General features: G+C 49.6%; 1 pseudogene across 1 annotated transcript in view; it reads right to left on the reverse strand.

Moving 5' to 3' along the window:
- Positions 1-586: 586 nt before the first annotated feature.
- The window catches only part of LOC307113460 (mitochondrial import receptor subunit TOM40 homolog), a 34,502-nt pseudogene continuing 14,971 nt past the window's right edge, over positions 587-20,117 (reverse strand). The window contains exon 3 of the transcript in view: positions 587-1,394. The product of the transcript in view is annotated as a mitochondrial import receptor subunit TOM40 homolog (transcript). The remainder of the gene's footprint in view (positions 1,395-20,117) is intronic.

Here is a 20,117-nt window from a genome sequence, read left to right on the forward strand (position 1 = left end):
TGTCCTTTTAACTCATTCATTCATTAATATTTTAAATTCACATTTTAAAAGATTTTCAGAGTTCTATATTTTATTTTTTTCTCACGTATATTTTTTGTTTGTTTGTTTTCTGTAAAATGTCCCAGTTCTTCCATAACTTATAAACATGATTTATACCGAGGAGTGGATGGGGAAGTGGGTGGGGGAGACCTGGGACGGGGAAGCTCCTCTTCTTGCTGCCCCCTCGGGGCGGGGCCCCAAGATCTTTGGGGTGGGGGGGTGGTGATGCCCCACCTCCTCCCTGAGGTTGTCTGGCAGCCTCTGCCCTGGTGCTCAGAATCTGGAGTGCCCCTCAATTCCAGAACCCCTTCTGGGCCCCAGGTCCACTGGGCACACAGCCCCCGATGCTCCGAATCCTGAAGCGCCCGTGGTTCTAGAATTCCCCCCTCAGCTGCTGGGGTGATGGCCCCCTCCTTTCCGCTGCCCCCCTGACCACCGAGGAGGGAGGGGAGGGAGAGGGAGGGGCAGGTAGGTCTCCCCTCTGTCGGGGGAGGAGCAGGGGGAATCTCAAGGAGGGAGGGAGTGGGAGGCAGGAGCCAGGAGGGGCTCAGCCGATGGTGAGGCCAAAGCCACACTGGAATTGTTCTTTCGGTGATTCAGGAAGGCCCCGAGGGCCAGCGGCAGGGGCAGGGGCGGGAGCTTCTTCTCCAGCGTGGCACCCACGATCCAGTTGCTGTCCACGGAGCCTTTGAAGAGGAGGTGGGCCTTGGGCAAGTCCAGCTGGTACCCGAAGGAGACACTCGTGTCATATCCTTGTGCTGGCCTCAAACTCCACGCCTACCTGCAGCTGTCACTGGCTTTGTGGTAGGATGTCGCGTGCATGCCCGCCTGGCCCAACGTTACTGTCGCCAACCAGTTGTTCAACGTGTGTTTCCCAGCTAGAGACATGACAGTACCCTCCTCCCCAGGCCGCCGGGGTAGACCAGCTCTCTGCCCAGTGCCAGACACGCGGGATGCTCTGGAGGAAGTGGGCCACGAGGATCCCTGAACCCACCAGGACGTCTGGGTTCCCGAGGGTGACGGCTGCTGTGAAGTCAGAACCCCGGTACGCCCCATCCACCTGCCAGTTCACCAACTTGGACTGCTGGGTCTGGATGGCCATCTTGGACCTGAGGCCGGGGCCCAGCTGGTGAATGACCTGAGCGTTGAGGCCGCCACTGTTGTCCATGTCGCCCACCAACACGGGGAATGCCTCTGTGGGACTCAGCTGCTTTGTCCCCACGTACGTGACCCCAAGCGGATGCAGTGTAAAGCCCGGAGGAGAGGGTGGAGGCGGCGGCGGTGGTGGCCGGAGGCGGCGGCGGTGGTGGCCCCATGGGCGGCGAGCTAGCGGCCAACACGTTCCCCATGGTCGCCTGCAAGGGAAAAGGTCAGAGGGCAGAGGTTAGGGCCTGTGGCACCAGGCCCAGTCCCCAGCCAATCCCCGCCCTGCTCAGGGCCCCTATAATTTTAAGTGTATAAAGAGTTCTGAGATCCAAGTTTGAGTACATCTAGTTAAACTATTTTATGCATAAACCAACTTTCTCACTTAAAAAGTATCAAGGACATCCTTTCATGTCATATATCCAATAATGGAAATAAAAGCCACCTTTTATTAAATGCTTAGAATGTGCCCAGAGATTGTGCTAAGCAGTTTGTACAGGTTAACTCATTTTCTTCTACTCTTCACAATGAACTGTGAAAGGCAGGTCCTATTTACCCTGCGCTACAAATGAAGAACGTGAGACTAGGGTGGCTGAGCTCCTTGCCCAGGAACACAGCTAACAGGTCACCCAACAGGTGTGAGCTCAGACACTCTGACTCCAGAGCTTACAGGCTTCATAGTAAATGTATGGCAGTCCTAAGAGCTCTGTGACTAAATGCACATTGAGGAGTTAGAAATGACCATAGTGATGCACAGAGCTTTGATTAGGAATAACTATGATGTACTTGTGGGTAGTTCATTTATGTACCATGAACCATTAATCAACATAAATCATCTGTGGTTTTGGTGTACCTTTGTTTTTGCACAGGCCTTCTAGTAGCTGAAAAAACTCAGAGATAAGGAAGGACTCATCAAGAGTTCAAGATCCTTGGTGAAAGCCAGGGGTTTCCCTGTCAAATTATGAGGGATGCCTTCCCTAACCCCACCTGTATCCCTGACTCAGTATCTGTCTTCTTATGCACTCTCCCATAACCTTGTGCTTTTTCTTATGCCTTTAATCCAGTTTGTAATAAAAGGCTTGTAGTCTGGATTGCACTGGCCCCTCAATAGACTATGTGCTCCATGAAAGCAGGGAGAGAGGCTGTTTGCACTCGCCCTTTTATCCTCTGAATCTAGCAGTGTCTGGCACACAGATGCTGCTCAACAAACATTGGTTGAATGAACTACTGGAGAGCAGACACTCTCAGAGATCTGTCTAAGCTCTCAGATTCCGTTAGCATTTGCACATCAGCTCCAGATGTGCTCTGGCCGCCAGCAGCCTGGGACCTGTGCCTCTTTGCTAGGGCTGCTGGAGCCAGCTTTGTCTTTGTCAGTGGAGAGCTGGAAGTGCTGAAAATGTATGTCCTTCTGGTGACAGCCCTTAACCAATGACTGATGAGTGAGGGTAGCAAGTTAAATACTCCAGCCTGTCCCCCTTCATCAAGACACTCTGAGTGTACACCACTGTCTTGCCAGAGCCCCGTAATAGGACTGAGGCAAAGGCATTCTCTGAGGACTTGGCTGCTACCACACCCTCACCTGCCCCTTTTCATCTCCCTTCCCACCACTCTATCAGTTTTCCTTGCAGCACTTCCTAATAAGTCACCCAAAACCTTGCCTCCAGATGTGTTTCTGGGGAACACAACCTAAGATAGACTGGGACTGTGTTCAATCACCTTTAAGCCCCTCATGCCTTTTTGCCACTTCATATTTGTTGAATGAATGAATGTTGGTTTCTCATTTATAATCTAGAGCTCTGGGGCAAGATTTAAAGAGTAGAATGGCTAGAAAGGATCTATCCAACAATTTCTCTAGAAATCTTGTTAATTAAGATCTGTGGGAGTGTGGTTTCAGCAGTGGTATACTGGAGCTACCATATTTTTCTGTGTATAAGATGCTCCATGTATAAGTTATTCCTCTCCCCCACTTTTCCAATCCAAAATTAAGAAATCAATATTCTATATAATAAAAGCCTAATATGCTAAGTGTACAGTTGTCTGGTCATCTGTTCAACCAATCAAAGCATAATATGCTAATGATATGCTAAGACTGCTCAATCGCTCACTATGATGTGCACTGACCACCAGGGGATAGACAGTCAACCAGTTGACCAGTCGCTATTACAAGCTCTGACCACCAGGGGGCAGATGCTCAACCAGTAGGTTAGCTTGCTGCTGGAGTCCGGCCAATCAGGACTGAGCAAGATGGGTCAGAGATGCCCTGGAGCCCTCCCATGGTCCCTCCCTGGCTGGTCACCCTCCTACGTCCCTCCCGACACCAATTGTGCACTAGTGGGGTCCCTTGGCCTGGCCTGTGCCCTCTTGCAATCCAGGACCCCTTGGGAGATGTCAGAGAGCTAGTTTTGGCCCATCCTGCAGGCCAGGTCTAGGGACCCAACTGGTGCATGAATTTGTGCACCGGGCCTCTAGTTTTAAACATAAAACAACACATTTTTATTTAGTAACTAGAGGCCAGGTGCACAAAATTCGTGCATTGGGGGGGAGGTTCCCCTCAGCCCAGCCTGCACCCTCTTCAATCTGGGACCCCTCGGGGGATCTCCGACTGCCAGTTTAGGCCCGATCCCCAGGACATCCCTCTCACAATCCTAGACTGCTGTCTCCTAACTGCTCACCTGCCTGCCTGCCTGATCGCCCCTAACCACCTCAGCCTGCTGACCTGGTCGCCCCTAACTGCCCCCCTGATGGCCTGATCACCCCTAACTGCCTCTGCCTGCTGGCCTGATTGCCCCCAACTGCCCCCCCCCCACTGCTGCCGGCCTGGTTGTCCCCAACTTCCCCCTCCCCTGCCGGCCTGGTCGCCCACGCAGCCTGTTCAGTCGTCCGTTCTGTTGCGATGGTCACTTAGGCTTTTATATAGATAGATTACCTCAGATAATGTTTACATATGATATTATGAAGCATATCACTTTATCCAGCCTCTGTTGCATCACTGCTCTCTTCTTCATCACTATTAGTTCCAGACAGGTCAATTTCTCCAACTTCTGTTGTATCACTGCTGTCTTCTGAGTCACTGTCTATCTATGTGAGATCATCCTCATAAACTGGTGGCATTTCCTGAGCTAACTTTGTTCATGTTCTCATGGCCAACCCTTCTCTCATGAAATTGAAGCACCATTTTGCCTTTCCTGTAAAATCAACAATGTTCATTCCACTTGCAGACATTCTTGCCTGATATTGAATAAGCTTGGTTGACACACATAAGCCACTCTGGCGCTGCTCCATAATCCAAGTCTTAAGCCTCTGCTCCAAGTTTGCCCATTTTGCTGGTTTTCCTCTTAAGGCCTTCTTCTTTTTGGGCATCTTAAGGAGTTGTTCTTCCTGTTTTCTCCACTGTCTGAGCATACGCTCAGTGGGAGGAGGTCCAAATTGTCTCTCTGCAGCTCTATTTCCATGCTCTTTTGCATAGCTGATTATATTCAGTTTGAATTTTGCAGAGTGAGACAATCACTTACTGCTATTTATCTTTTTATTTTTTTGACATCTTTATGGGCTCAGAATGCTCAGGTCCCTGTTGCATCTGCACACTCTCCACCTCTACCTCCAATTACAGCATCAGCTGACGTCAATAACAATAAGGCTCGTGATTGGAGAAAGTCTGTTTGACAAGGTATGGGCAGTCACACACCCACGCGGCTCGCTCCTCAGCTGACTTCCTTGTATAAGACGCCCCTCAATTTTCAGTCTAAAGATTTGAGAAAAAAATAGCATCTTATACACGGAAAAATACAGTATACAGGCCTATGAGAACCAATTATTAAATATTCAGGATTTTTGTAAACTGATTGTTAAATCCTTAGTATCTTGAAATTGGACATGGTGGGGTATTTATACCACAGAAATTAGCAAATGCTACAAATCAGGGCTAGTCTCTGTCCCTGCACACAGCCCCTCACTTCCCAGAGCCAGTTCACTACCATACGCCTCACAATAACACTTCAGGTTAAAAAGGAAAAAAAAAAGATTAAAAATGAAATATAATGTAGTGGTTAAACTGATGGTTCTAAGTCAGGGAGACCTAGGTTAAACTGTATTGTTACTTATCTGTTCTGTGATTTGGGGCAAGTTACTTAATTACTTTGTGCCTATATTTCTTTAGCTATAAAAAAGTAACACCACCCTTTGTCTTTTGACATTATATATATGAGAAGTGCTTACCTCAGTGCCTGGCATGTAGAAATAGCCCAATGAATGATAACTATTGTCATTATAAGAACGAAGAAACACAGAAAGGCCCTGAGCATGGTCTTGGATACCAGGCTCATGGTATCCCCAAGCCAGCAGACATTGCTGTACTCTGGTTGTCAGCCCAGCCCTATCAGGTCACCTGGACCGAAAGCTGTGGTTCTTGGTGAACTATAAGAAGATTAATGGCTTGTCTCAGCTCATTGCTTACCACCTTGAAACCCCATGCACCAGACGTGGCTAGTTTGGTGGACCTCAGAGAGAGAGTGGGCCCTGGCACGTGGCCTCTGTAACTCCCTTCAAGGAAAGACCGTCTGTTCAGGGTAGCTGTGTTAGCAGGCAGCAGAAATCACATTGTCTGGAGGGCAAGACCCAGGCTCCGGGGCATGATGATAACATAAAATCACCTCATCAGGTGTGGCAATTACTAAACATGTAACACACGTCGGAGTTATCTGTATAATGCAAAGAGTTTCTCAAAACTTCAGCAGTCCTGGAGGGGGTAGGGGAAGCTGCCAGGCCAGGCCCATGTCACCGTGGGGCCAGATTTTTCACACCTGATGGCTCCCTACCACTGCCACCAAGGCTCTGGCCAAGGAGCACCTTGGGCCGGCATGCACGCTCTTGGGAGCAGCCCTCAGCCGAGGATGGGCCAGATTTGGTGGCTCACTCTCAGCTTCCTCCCCTCTTGGGTGAGGCAGCTCTGAGGCATGCTCCACAGCACCCCCAAAGGTTACAGGTGGGGTTGGCCCCAGTTGGCCAGGGCAGTGACCTTACTAATTAAGGTGCCTCGCCTTCCTTCCGCCTTCCTTCCCTTCTCTTCTCAACTTCCTGGTTTCGCTTCCCAAACAGAGTACAGGTGTTCCCAAATTTGTCTCCGGGTTGGCCTCTGGGGGAATCCACCAAAGACAAAGATGCCAGTTATTCAGCACCTCCTATGGACATGGTGGGATGGGGGTAGGGTAAGTGAAAGGAAAGGAACTGAGCTCAGATTGGCAAAGCCAGCTTTTCAGATGAAGAGTTATTCGTCTTCTGCTCTTCCCCATCCTACTTGGACTGTGACATGCAACAGGCACCAATCTTGTAAGTGTTGACTGCAAGCATTTTACCTAGATCCATATTTATGGGCTTTCTGGAGAAAGCTTGGAGAAAGTAGAGCAGATGTTTAATATGGAGCTTGCAGACTGGCCTTTCCATTCATAAAAATAACAGGTAGCATTTATTAAGCTCTAACTCTTTGTCAGGTGCTGTGATCAAAGGCATGGTCACAGTCAGTCACCACAAGGCCATGTGATAGAGAGGTACTATGATGTTTCATTTTATGGATGAGGAAACTGAGTCTCAGAGAGTTTGAGTCGCCCATCTCTAGTCACTCACACAGGTAAGAGGTGCAGTTAGGATTCAACTCAGAGCCCTGGGTTAGACCCAGGGCTGCGAGGGTGCTGGGCCTAGAAGTGTGCTGATGATACATACGTCAGTTCTCCCTCTCCCATTCGTCCGGACCACAGGGTCCTTGTGCAGTCATCTTAGAAACGCCTTTCTCCGGTGGTTCTGTTTCCAACAAGGCGCCCATGCTCGTGGAATATTGCAACACTCCCCCCTTTCTCTCCCTTCCTGCCTTTGAGAGCCCCAAACTCTTACTGCAGGTACATCAGTGAGGGCATGAAAGCCACTGTGAATAACAAGACAAGAAAGCCCACCACGGGCCGTTGCCAGGGACCTGAAAACAAAACCAGACATGGACTTAGTTCTATGGAAGAAACTAAAGAGCATGGACTCAGGGAGGGCAGTGGGGTGGGCAGATCTCGCTTGCAGTGCCTCCCAGAACCAAACTGGGGGTTACAGCTGAACTGGGGGAAATCCCCTGAGTTACTAACTGGAGACGATCTGAAGAGGAGACTTACTTTAATCCTCACCCAAGAACACCACTTTTTTCATTAATACTTTTAGAGAGAGAGTGGTAGGGAGGGACGGGTGAGAGAGAAAAACAGCAGGTGCTGGGGATCGAGGCTACAACTGAGGGAGGTGCCCTCGACTGGGAATCAAACCGAGGCCTTTGGTGCCCGGGCTGACACGCTAACCACGGAGAGTACCAGCCAGGGCTGAAGAGGAGACTTCTCCCAAGGCCTGCAGAAGCCACGCCAAGACTGGTAGGAAGGGCAGAGTCACGGAAGGGCTGGCTTGCTCCCACAGGCAGCGTGCTGAGGCTACGGAGGGCTGTCTCAGCTGAGGGAGGCTTCCCCTGAGAGGCGTGGAGCCTGGACCTAGATGGGGCTCCGCAGCCCGGAGAGCCGAGCCAGGAACAGGCACCCACATAGTATTCAGCTGTGCAAGGGAAAGGGTTTCTGTCTGCCAAGGAGAGGTGGAGCCTGCTGGATTCAAAGCCACCCTTTTAAAGGGCCTAGGTGCAAATTTTTTGTCCGCAGCCACTCACCCTGGGCTTCCTTGGAGGGAAGGGTGAGAACTGGAGTCTCCTGAGGAGAGTCTGGGGTGGCTGGCTTTGGGAGTGACATGGAGGAGTGGCCCCCAGGATCCCTGTTACTTTGTCCTCCGATACTGCTGCAGCCATTTCTCTTGGGAGGAACACGCCCCTCTGAGCAGCGACAGCCTGGGCAAAGGCAACTCCCCCACCCTGTGGAGTCCTGCTTGCCCACCCTGCATCTTCAGCCCCACTGAGGAGTCAGCAGCACAGGCGAGGGCTTCGAAGACTGGGCAGACGCAGGGATTGTCGGTGACTGGCTTTGGGATGGGGCCATTTCCCCACTTTCCAGGGACCTCCCAGGAGAGCCCCAGCAGACACAATCTCGGGGCTCTGTAGGCTCCACCCACCTGACTACTCGGGGCTCTGCCCTGCCAAGGTCAGGGAAAATCTGGGTTAGACTCAGACTGTGGCTCAGGGGCAGGTAAACACACCTCCATCTTCTCTGAAGTCTGAATGACACCCACCCCTCAGGGGAGATCCAGTGACTTCATCTTTCCGATTCTACAGAGGCTTTATCAAAGACTAAGCCTTTTCCAGACTAAGCCTGGCAGCCAGCCAGCAGGGGAGGTAGGCAGAGGCAGGGCTCAGGATGCTTTGGGATGCTTGCTGACCTGCCCCTGGGCCCTCTGATGGTAAAAACTGTCCTCGGAGCACAGCCTGGTCCTTCTTGTGCGGCCAAGCACAGCAGAAACAGCCAGAAACTCTGGATTGCTTGTAGCTGCGAACAGGTTGCTGAAAGCCAGGCGAGGGCACATTTGACATTGCTTGCACCAGAGGACTCCTGGGAGGTCCAGAACCTGCACACCAGTGTCCAGCTGCAGCCACATCAGAGCAGGACCCAAAGGGCTTCACTATTTTCTTTTTTTATTCTTTTTATTTTTTCTGTTTTATTTTTGTTGTTATTTTCTTTTTTTCCCCTCCTCTTTTTTCCCTTCATTTTTATTTCTCTCTTTTTCTAATTCTAATTTTTTTCCTTTCTTATACTTTTTTCTGTTTTTATTTTTCTAATATTACTTCTTTCCTTCTTTTCTTTTATATTTTCCCCTTTTTTTCTCTTATTCTTTTCTTTGTTTTTATTATTCTTTTTTCTTTTCTTATTCTTTTTTTGTTATTGTTGTTTTTGTTGTTGGTGGTGGTTTTTTGTCCTGTTTTGTTTTGTGTTGTCTTTTGTTATCAGAACCTGTACAACATCACACAATGTGTTTGAACTTGAGCCTCACAATCAGCCAGCCTGAGGATCAATCAGATCCATGAATGGGCCAATAGCAATCAAGAGCCAATGACAACAGAAGGTCCCACATAAAACACACAAGGGACATTCCTAGACCACTCAATGCAAGATATCAAGGAAATTGTGCCATGGGGTTCCACAGGATACCTACTACATAAGGCCACCTCACTCAGACTGGGAGTCATAGCAGATCTACCTAATGCAGAGAAACAAACACAAAGAGGCAGCCAAAATGTGGAAACAAAGAAACAGACCCCCAAATAAATGAACATGAGGAATCTCCAGAAAAAGAGCCAAATAAAATGGAGACAAGCAATTTATCATATAGAGATTTCAAAGTAATGGTTATAAGGATGCTCAAGGAACTTAGTGAGAATTACAAGAAACTTAGTGGGAACTATAACAGCATGAAAAAGGACATAGAAACCCTGAATAAGAGCAAGTTGGAAATGAATAATACATATATGACATCAAGAATACACTGGAAAAAAATAAAAATAGGTTGGATGAAGCAGAGGATTGAGATTGAATGAGTGATTTGGAAGACAATTTAAAACACAAAATCAGAGCAGGAAAAAGAAAAATAGAAGGTAAAAGAATGAGGATAGTCATCCTAGCCAGTTTGGCTCAGTGAATAGAACATTGACCAATGGACTGAAGGTTTGATTCTGATCAAGGGCAGGTACCACATTTTCAGGCTTGATCCCTGGCCCTGGTCAGGGCATGTGTGGGAGGCAACCAATTGGTGTTTCTCTCTCACATTGAAATTTCTCTTTCTCCATCTCTTCCCTCCCTTCCTCTCTCTCTCTCTCTCTCTCTCTCTCTCTCTCTCTCTCTCTCTCCCCCCTCTCTCCCTCTCTCCTTCTCTCCCTCTCTCTCTCTCTAAAAAAAGAAAAAAAATCAATGGGAAAATATCCTTGGATGAGGATTAACAAAACAAAGTTTTTTTTTAAAACAAAGGAAAAAAAAGAATGAGGATATTTTAAGGGAATTTTGGGGCAACACAAAATGTAACAACATCCACATCATAAGTATACCAGAAGGAGAAGAAAGTGAGCAGGGAATAGGAAACTGTTTGAAGAAATAATGACTTAAAACTGTTCTAACCTGGTAAAGCAAAAATCACACAAGTTCAGAAAGCACAGAGAGTTCCAATCAAGACAAACCCAAAGAGACCCAAACCAAGACACATCATAATTAAAATGGCAAAGATTAAACACAAAGAGAGAATCCTAAAGACAGCAAGAGAGAGACAGTGAGTTACTTACAGAGGAGTTTCCATTAGGCTGTCAGCTGATTTCTCAACAGAAACATCAGGCCAGAAGGATTAGCATGAAATATTCAAAGTAATGAAAAGCAAGGAGCTGAATCAAAGACTATCTACCAAGTCTATAATTTAAATTTAAGGTGAAATAAAGAGCTTCCCAAACAAAACAAAACAAGAAAAGCTAAAGGAGCACATTACCACCAAACGAGCATTGCAAAATGTTAAAGAGACTGCTTTAAGAAAAAGAAGAAGAAATATATAGAGAGGAACATAGATATAATGAAAAAATGGCAACAAACAAGCACTTATCAACAATAAGCTCAAATGTAAATGAATTAAATGCTCCAATCAAAATACATGGCATAGCTGAATGGATAAGAAAATGTGCCTCATATATGTGCTGTCCACAGGAGACTCACCTCAGAACAAAAAATTCACACAGGATGAGAGTGAAGGGATTGAAAAACTATTTCATACAAATGGAAACAAATGAAATGCTGGGATAGCAATAGTCATATCTGACAAAATAGACTTCAAAACAAAGGCCATAAAAGAGACAAAGAAGATCACTACATAATACTAAAGAAATTGATACAACAAATGGACATAACCCTGGCAAACATATATGCACCCAATATAGGAGCACCTAAATATATAAAAATAAAAAACTCTTGATGGACTTTAAGGGAGAAATCGGCCACAATACAGTTATAGTAGGGAAATTTAACACACCACTGACTTCACTGGATAGATCTTCCAGACAAAAAATTAACAAGGAACAGTGATTTAAAGGATACACTGGGTCAGAGGGATTTGATATTTACTGAACATTTCATCCCAAAGCAGCAAAATATATATATTCTTCTCAAGTGCACATGTAACATTCTCAAAGATAGACCACATGTTAGGAAACAGAACAAGTCTCTGCAAGTTCAAGAAGATTGAAATCATATTAAGCATCTTCTCAGGTCACAATGGCATGAAACTAGAAATCAACTACAATAAAAAAACTCAAAAGCATTCAGAGACATGAAGACTAAATAGCATGTTATTAAACAATCAATGAGTTACCAAGGAAATCAAGGAAGAAATAAAAAATTACCTGGAAACAAATGAAAATTAACACACAACAACCCCATATCTATGGGACACCTTGAAAGCAGTCCTAAGAAGGAATTTCATAGCATTAGAGGCCTACCTCAAGAAGCAAGAAAAATCTCAAATGAGCAATGTATCCCTACACCTAAAAGGCTAGAAAAAGAACAACAAAAAAAAGCCCAGATTAAGTAGAAGGAAGAAAATTTTAAAGATCAGAGTGGAAATAAATGACAGAGACTAAAACAACAATACAAAAGATCAATAAAACCAAGAGTTGGTTCTTCGAAAAGATAAACAAGATTGATGGAACGTTAGCTAGATTCATCAAGAAACAAAGAGAGAGGGCACAAATAAATAAAATCAGATATAAAAGAGGAGAAGTAACAACTGACATCACAGAAATACAGAAGATACTAAGAAAATACTATGAGAAACCATATGCCAACAAATTGGACAACCTGGGCAAAATGGACAAATTCCTACAAATATACAATCTTCCAAAACTGAATCAGAAATAATCAGAAAATTTGAATAAACTAATAACAACTAATGAAATTGAAACAGTAATAAACAACAACAAAAAAAAACCTCCCAGCAAACAAAAGTCCTGGACCAGACAGCTTCACAGGCAAATTTTACCAAACATTCAAGGAAGAACTAACACCTATACTCCTCAAACTATTCAAAAAAATTCATGAAAATTTCCAATCTCTTTTTACAAGATGAAAACTATCTAAATTCCAAAACCAGATGAAGACACTACAAAGAAAGAAAATTTTAAGCCCATATCCCTGATAAACATAGATGCTAAGATCCTCAAAAAAATATTAGCAAATTGGATCCATTAAAAATATCATAAACAATGATCAAGTGGTATTTATTCCGGGGATGCAAGGTTGGTACAAAAAAATTCTCAAATCAATAAATATGATATATCACATAAACAAAATGAAAGAAAAAATTACATAATCAGCCCTGGCCAGGGTTGTTCAGTGGTTAGAGTGTCGGCCCAAGCACCGAAGAGGTTTTCTGGTCAAGGGCACGTACTTGGGTTGCAAGTTCAATCCTGGGCCCAGTCCAGGCACGTGCAGGAGTCAATCAATTGGTGAATCTCTCTCATATTGATGCTTCTCCCTCTCTCTCTTTCCCCCACTTCCTCTTTCCCTTCCACTCTCTCTAATAAAATCAATGGAAAAAATATCCTCCAGTGAGGATTTTAAAAAATCACGTGATCATATCAATGGATGCAGAAAAAGCATTTGAGAATATCCAGCACTCTTTTTTATTAAGAAAAAAACTTTCAGCAAAGTGGGAATAGAGGGATCATATCCCAAGATAATAAAGGCCATATATGAGAAACCTACAGCCAACATCATATTCAATGGGCAAAAACTAAAAGCATTTTCCTTAAGATCAGGAACAAGATAGGGATGTTCACTTTCACCACTCTTATTCAACAGGAGACTCAGCCACAAGCGATCAGAGAAGAGGAAGAAATAAAAAGCATCCAAATTGGAAAAGAGGAAGTGAAACTCTCATTATTTGTAGATGACATGATATTGTACATAGAAAACCCTAAAGACTTCACCAAAAACCTACTAGAATTAATAAATGAATTTGGCAAAGTAGCAGGATACAACATTAATACCCAGAAATTGATGGCATTTTTATACACCAGTAATGAACTCTCAGAAAGGGAAACTAAGGAAACAATCCCATTTACTATTGCAACAAAAGTAATAAGGTTCCTAGGAATAAATGTAACCAAGGAGGTAAAAGACTTATACTCAGAAAACTATAAGACATTGAAGAAAGAAATAGAGGAATATACAAACAAGTAGAAGCATATACCATATTCATGGATTGGAAGAATTAACATTATTACAATGTCCATACTACCCAAAGCAATTGCTAGATTAAACACAATTCCTATTTTTTTAAAATGGCATATTTCACAGATCTAGAAAAAATATTTCAACAATTTATATGGAACCAAAAAAGACCTTGAATAGCCACAGCAATTTTCAGAAAGAAGAACAAAGTTGGAGGAATCACAATAATAGATATCAAACTAGTCTACAAAGCCATTGTAATAAAAACAGCCTGGTACTGGCACAAGAACAGGCATATAGATCAATGGAACAGAACAGAGAACCCAAAAATCAACCCAAGCCTTTATGGTCAATTAATATTCAACAAAGGAGGCAAGAGCATACAATGGAGTAAACACAATCTCTTTAATAAAAGGTGTTGGGAAAATTGAACATGTCGATGCAAAAAAAAAAATGCAAGTAGACTGCCAACTTATACCATATAAAAGAATAAACTCAAAATAGATAAAAGACTTAAGTGTAAGTTGTGAAAACATAAAAATCCTGGGAGAAAACACAGGCAATAAAATCTCAGACATCTTGCATAGCAATATTTTCCCCGATATATCTCCTAGGGCCAGGGAAACAAGGGAAAAAATAAACAAATAAGATTATATCAACAAAACCAAAAGGGAGCCCACTGTATTGCAAAACATATTTGCCAATGATACATGTGATAAGGAGTTAATTCCAAAATATATAAAGTACTCATACAACTCAACAAAATGAAGACAAACAATCCAATTTAAAAATAGACAAAGTACTTGAATAGACACTTCTCCAAAGAGGACATACAGAAGGCCGAGAGACATATGAAAACATGCTCAAGGTCACTAATCATCAAAGAGATGCAAATCAAAACAACAATGAGATATCACCTCACACCTGCCAGAATGGCTATCATCAACAAATCAACAAATGACAGTGCTGGCGAGGATGTAGAGAAAAGGGCCCTAGTGTACTGCTGGTGGGAATGCAGACAGGTAGCTACTGTAGAAAACAGTATGGAGTTTCCTCAAAAAATTAAAATGGAACTGCCATTTGACCCAGCAATCCCACTTCTGGGAATACAACCTAAGAAACCAGAAACACAATCAGAAAAATATATGCACCTATGTTCATTCACGGCAGCATTATTTACAATAGCCATGATCTAGAAACAGCCCAAGTGCCCATCAGCAGATGAGTGGATTAAAAAGCTGTGGTACTTGCCAGTATGGCTCAGTGGTTGAGTTTCTACCAGGAGATTGTGGTCAGATTCCCAGTCAGGGCACATGCCTGGGTTGCAGGCTTGATATCTAGTAGGCGGTATGCAGGAGGCAAAAGATCATTATGTTCCTCTCTCTCTCCCTTTCCCTTCCTCGCTGAAATCAATAAAAATATATTTGGGAGGAAAGCTGTGGTACATCTGCACAATGAAAGACTATGCGCTGTGAAAAGGAAGGAACTCTTACCCTTTGCGACAGCATGGATGGAGGGGGAGAGCATTATGCGAAGTGAAATAAGCCAGTCGGAGAAAGACAGAGGCCATGTTCTCTCACTTACGTGTGGAACTACTAGGAATAGTCACTAGTGAACAAAATAAATTGAGAAACAACATAGAACCAGAGGCGTGGATACGTGTCACAGACGGAAGAGTCAGAGGAGAGGGGAGGCAGGGCCCTGGGCAAAAGCAGGGGAAGAGCACAGCCGAGCATATCCGCACATCGCCATGGGCACAGGCGCCGAGTGTGAGCGCCAGGAGGGGCGGGCTGGTTGGCGGTGGGCAAAGGGGGAGCATGGGAAACACCTGCAATAGTGTCAACAATAAATACATAGATAGATAAGCAAGTAAGTAAGTAACGCTAAAGAGCACACGCTGTACGTTGGCTGTGAAACTAATACCTTCTTTGTCCCAATGCCTTAGTCAAGATGGAACAGTGTTTTGTTCGCACTGGCACGGCCTGCATTTCCTAAAGAAAGCTCTGCTCAGGGTCGGTGGGCTCTGGGAGTGACATAGCGTTCCTGCTGTCCTCCAGGTTACAGGCCTCCTGCCCGCCTCCACCTGCCACAGTGTGAGGGGCTGCACGCACCGCGGCGGGAAGATGCTTAAACCCGTCCTTAGGCCTCGGGTGACTGAGAACCGCTCTTGGGAAGGGGCTGTCCGGGCCGCAGCACGCACACGCCGCAGGAGGCTGGCTCGGGAAGCTCCTGGCGCTGTCCTCATCGTCGGGACACAGTCAGGTGGCTGGGGCTCCGCCAGCTGGCTCTGAGGACGTGGCCTTTGGTTTTGTGCTCTGGGTCCTCCAACCAGAGCCTGGCAGGCCAGCCTGGCCCGCCGTCAGCGGAGGCTGTGAGGGGCAGTGCCGTTCCCTGCCCCCTCTGAACCGGCCGGGGAGACAGCAGACTCGTCGCTGGGGCTTTTGCTAGTGGCTCTGAGCCCGCTCTTTGCCTGCACATTCCTGTGGCCCCCGGGGGACAGTGCAGGTCCTGGGCTCTGGGCTGGGCCAGCAGCGGGCTGAGGCCGCTCAGGGTCTGACGTTCGCAGGAGGGCGGAGTCCCGCAGAGGAGATGGTCCAGGGTCTCTCTCTCTCTCTCCCTCCCTCCCTCTCTCTCCTCTCCCCCCCCCCCCCCCCCACAGAGATCAAAATGTTCAGGAGTCAGAGTGGAACAGGATGGGATTAGGATGAGGTGAATGAAACCAAGTTGTGCAAATACTGGGTCAGATACTGACTTTATTTAAAATACTGGTATTTTGTTTATCATAGAGCTTTTGCATTCATTGATATTTAAAAACTACTTCATGGAAATATGGTTTATCTTGATCACTAAGTTCTTTGACTCTCCCCCGGAATCTGACTGAAGCAGGTGCCGGCTCCAGCCCTGGCTCGCCTCCCACGTGCGCCGCCCCCATTAGCGAGCGAGGGCCTGGGAGGGTCAGCCCACTGCTGCTCTGTGAACTGCTTCTCCGCTCGCGACGTGTGCTGAGGAGCGTGGGCCTGCATTTCCCTGTGCTGGGAAGGGTGCCTTATCCCTAACTTCTGGGCGCTTGCGTTTGTGGGCGCGGCCTGCGGGGCGCAGCGGGACCTGCGGGAGAGGTGACCCTCGGGCCTGGCAGTGGCGGGAGCCGTTCACGCACAGAAGCCCACCTCTCCCGGGGCTGGGGCGGCTCTGAGGCGTGTGCTGCACGGCCCAGAGCTTTCTCCAGGGAAACGAGCTCCAAGGGCTAAGCTGGCTCTTGGCTGAAGGACCCTTATTGCCGCCGGCTCTTCTGTCTCCTCCCCACTCCCGCCTGGCGTGGCGTACCCTCCCTCCCCAAACACACACACAGTTATCCTTGAGTACTTGTCTCAGGATCCGCTTCTGTGACAATGCGCACTCGGATTTCTCACTATTGACTTGGTCACCATTTTACAGGTTCTGGCCTGTGAGACTGAGGTCTGTGATCTGCACCAAGAGGGGCACAGAAGGGCCTCCGGTCAAAGCTGAGGAGGGACGGACCCCGCTAGGCGGCCGCGTCGCAGAGGTATGCCGGGTGGTGTTGCCGTCTCATTGTGCCTGCGGCTCTGCGGTGTCCGCTGCTCCTGTCAGCCTGGGCGTTCACGCCGCGGCTCCCGGCCCCGAGCAGACAGTCCGTGGATACTCACTGCGTGAGTGAAAGGAGGAGTAACTATTAATGTTCTGAACCTCTGCTGAGCTGAGTGCATGAGACCATGCAGCGTACCTGAGCCCTGGCTTCTGCCTCAAGAGTCTCTGAGTCCGTGATCACGACTGGGAAGGTAGCCAGGTGAGGGGGCTGCCCGGGAGGCCTTGGAGATGGAAGCACGCTCTGGTCCTGCATGGCCCTGCGGAGGGTCCGAAGAGCCGCTGCAGCAGGAGCGGGGCCTGGCACCTCCCAGGAAGGCTCTCAGTGCCTCACATGTGGGCAGGAGAGTGAGTCGAGAGGCCCCCCACCCCCCCCCCCCCGGTCTGGCCTGCGAAGGGCCAGGTGTGACTGGGGTTCCTAAGCTCCATGAGTCAGCTCTAGACAGCGTGCAGGGCTGCAGTGACAGCAGGATTTCAGCGAAGCGGATGCCTCTCCTCTTTCATTGCTATCGCTTGACTCGAGTGCTTTTCTAGAGGATGTTCCTCCAGGAGCTGGTGAGGGAGGCTGACACTGTATCTGGGATGTCCTTAGGGGGCCCTGGCTTAAGAACACCTGTCCCCTACGCCCTATTCTCTCCAGGCACCAGCCCAGACAGCGGGCATTTCTTACGTTGGTCTGGAGTGGCTTCTCCCGGACAGCTGCCAGTCTGGTCATTCCCGTGGCTCCGCCCGTACTGAAGACCCCACCTTCTTCGGGCCCCAGGTTCACCCACTCCAGGGCCCGTCCTGCTGGGAGCTGCGTCCCAAGGGCAGCAGGCTTGGGGGGGCGGCAGGGGGAGCCAGCTCGTTGAAAGGCTTAGCAGTTGGTTTCCGGAGCTGTGTCTCCGCTGGCCGCCTCTTCCTCGTTGGCAGATGGCAGCCTGTTCACCCTCTCCGCTGCCGCCCCTAAGTCTTCGCCCCCAGGAGCCCGCCCGGAAGTGAGCGTCCGGCTGACCTCCGCTCAGCAGACCACAACTGACCATGCACAAACACCACCCGGTGCCCGAGTGCTGCCCCTCACCCGGGACTCCCCAGGACTGAGGAGGAAACAGACGGGGTTCCGGCCTCGGGGGCTTCTCCGCAGCAGCCTGGCGCCTCTCGCTTACCAACAAGCAGCTCGCAGCTTTCCGTCAGCCACGCATGCCCTTCCCCACGTCGCCTCTGCAGGCCAGCCGCCACGCGTGGCCTTCCAACGCCACAGCCCCCCGAGCAGGTACAAGGACTTCCCACTCAGCCTCCTGACCGCCTGCTGCCCCCGGCTCAGAGGCCAAGGGTGACCACATCGCAGGCCACTGCCGAAAGCGAGCCGCCCACCACGTCTCCAGGCCAGGGGCAGGCCGGTGTCCTCATCCCTAAGGGGCGGGGAGGAGGGCGACCGCTCGCCTCTTACACAGCCCATCACACGGCCTCTGCAGCCTCATCCTGAGCCTCCACGCCGGGCCTCCCGTCAGCCTCCGGGCCGTGCACCTGCTGTTCTCCCAGCCTGGCAGGCTCTCTCCCCGCCCTCCGTGACTCCTGCCGGTCCTCAGGGGTGTTTCCCTCTTCCTCCCCCAGAGAAGCTGCCCTCACCCCCAGACGAGCTGTCTGCCCCCTAAGGCTGCGCTGCTCACAGGCACCCTCTGCCGTGGCCCGCCGCAGTCCCAGCCTGCGCCTCGGCTCTCGCTTCTCCCTCCACCGGAGACCGTCTCCATCTCTAGCCACCCGGCTCCTCAGTAACTCCAGCCCGGCCTGAACGTCACTCTCCCGAGCTCCCGGTCCCAGGAGCACGGTACGCGGCACGTGTGTGCTTCCTCACTCCGGCGGCCCCGCATGCAGGAAGGGGCTGGTCTGACCCGTCCGCCCCAGCCACCAGAGCCCGCACCGAGCATGCCACCTGCTAGCAACTGCATTCTTTCTGACGAACGAGCAGTCTGGTCCCAGCGCTCAGGGCTCTCGTGTCGTTGGCCTACAGCCTCCTGCTGTGGGTCCGGCCTGGCTGCTGTCACCTCCTGGGAAGAGGCAGGGCACGCAGGTGCGGGGCGCTGAGCAGGTCGGTGTGTGCCAATCGCCGGGTAGCTAGCGCCCAGGAGGACAGGTGCACTCAGGGGACCTGGGAGGTGACCCCCAGGGAGGGGAAGCGGGCAAGGCCCCGGCCCGTGGGATAGATGCTTTAGACTCACTCCCACCGGCAGGGAGCAGGCCTTTCCCTCCTGCCTTCCCTCGGGCACTGGCTGCTGCTGCTGGGCGTTCACGGGCCCTGTCCCACCTCCGCACTGACCGCAGCGGGAAGCCGTGCCGTCAGGTCTGAGCAGAGGGCAGGCAGCCTGCCTGCGGGTCTCCGAGGGAGGCCCTTCCCCTGGTGCTGCCTCCTCGGGAGGCCCAGCGAGCAGGGGCCACGGCAGCTCCGCAGCTGCTCCCGTTTCTCAGGGGCAGCAGGCAAAGCAGAGAGTGTTTCTGCCTTTGAGAAGCTGAGAACATTCGGGAAAGAGGCCAACACTTCACGCAGAGGAGAGGGAGGAGGGAAGCCAGGAGCCCCCGCCCTCTGCCCAGGCCTCCGAGAGGTGGGCCCCACCCAGCAGCCCGGTCGGGGGCCTTTCCTCACCCCGAGGCCGTGCGGGGGGCTTTCCCACTTGCTTGCGCCTACAGCCACGCAGGACAAGGAGAGAGAGGAACAAGGAAAACCCCAGGCAGCCGGCCTCTGGCTCGGGAGAGGCTCGGACCACGGGTGGCGGTTGAGCCCACGTCCGGTCCAGGCTGACGGCCACGTCCTGCGGTGGGAGCCGGGCCAAGGCCCCACGCCCATGGCCTCTGCTTCCGTGCCCACTTTGCGCCCACCTCCCCTCCCCGCCTTCACCCCTCTGTGTGCTGAGTCCAGGCTGGCACACCCTGGGGGCCCGGCGGCCGAGTGCTGAGGGCCGGCCTCTGGAGCCAGGGGCCAGGTTCCAACCCCGGCTGGGTCGTTGGTCAGCCCAGTTCCCCTGCCTCCCTCTGAGCGCCTCCCACCCTGGGGTGCCTCCTGCGCCCGCCCCCCCCCCCCCACACACACACACACACCTGCGCCTGAGAACACGGCTCTGTCCCCTCATGGAGACTCAGCCATCCTCCCCAGTGAGGCCCCGAAGGATGTTCAAAGGCAGGTTTCACTGTCGGCGATAACGTTAT

Source organism: Cnephaeus nilssonii (assembly GCF_951640355.1).
Source record: "Cnephaeus nilssonii genome assembly, chromosome: 17".
NCBI lineage: Eukaryota > Metazoa > Chordata > Mammalia > Chiroptera > Vespertilionidae > Cnephaeus > Cnephaeus nilssonii.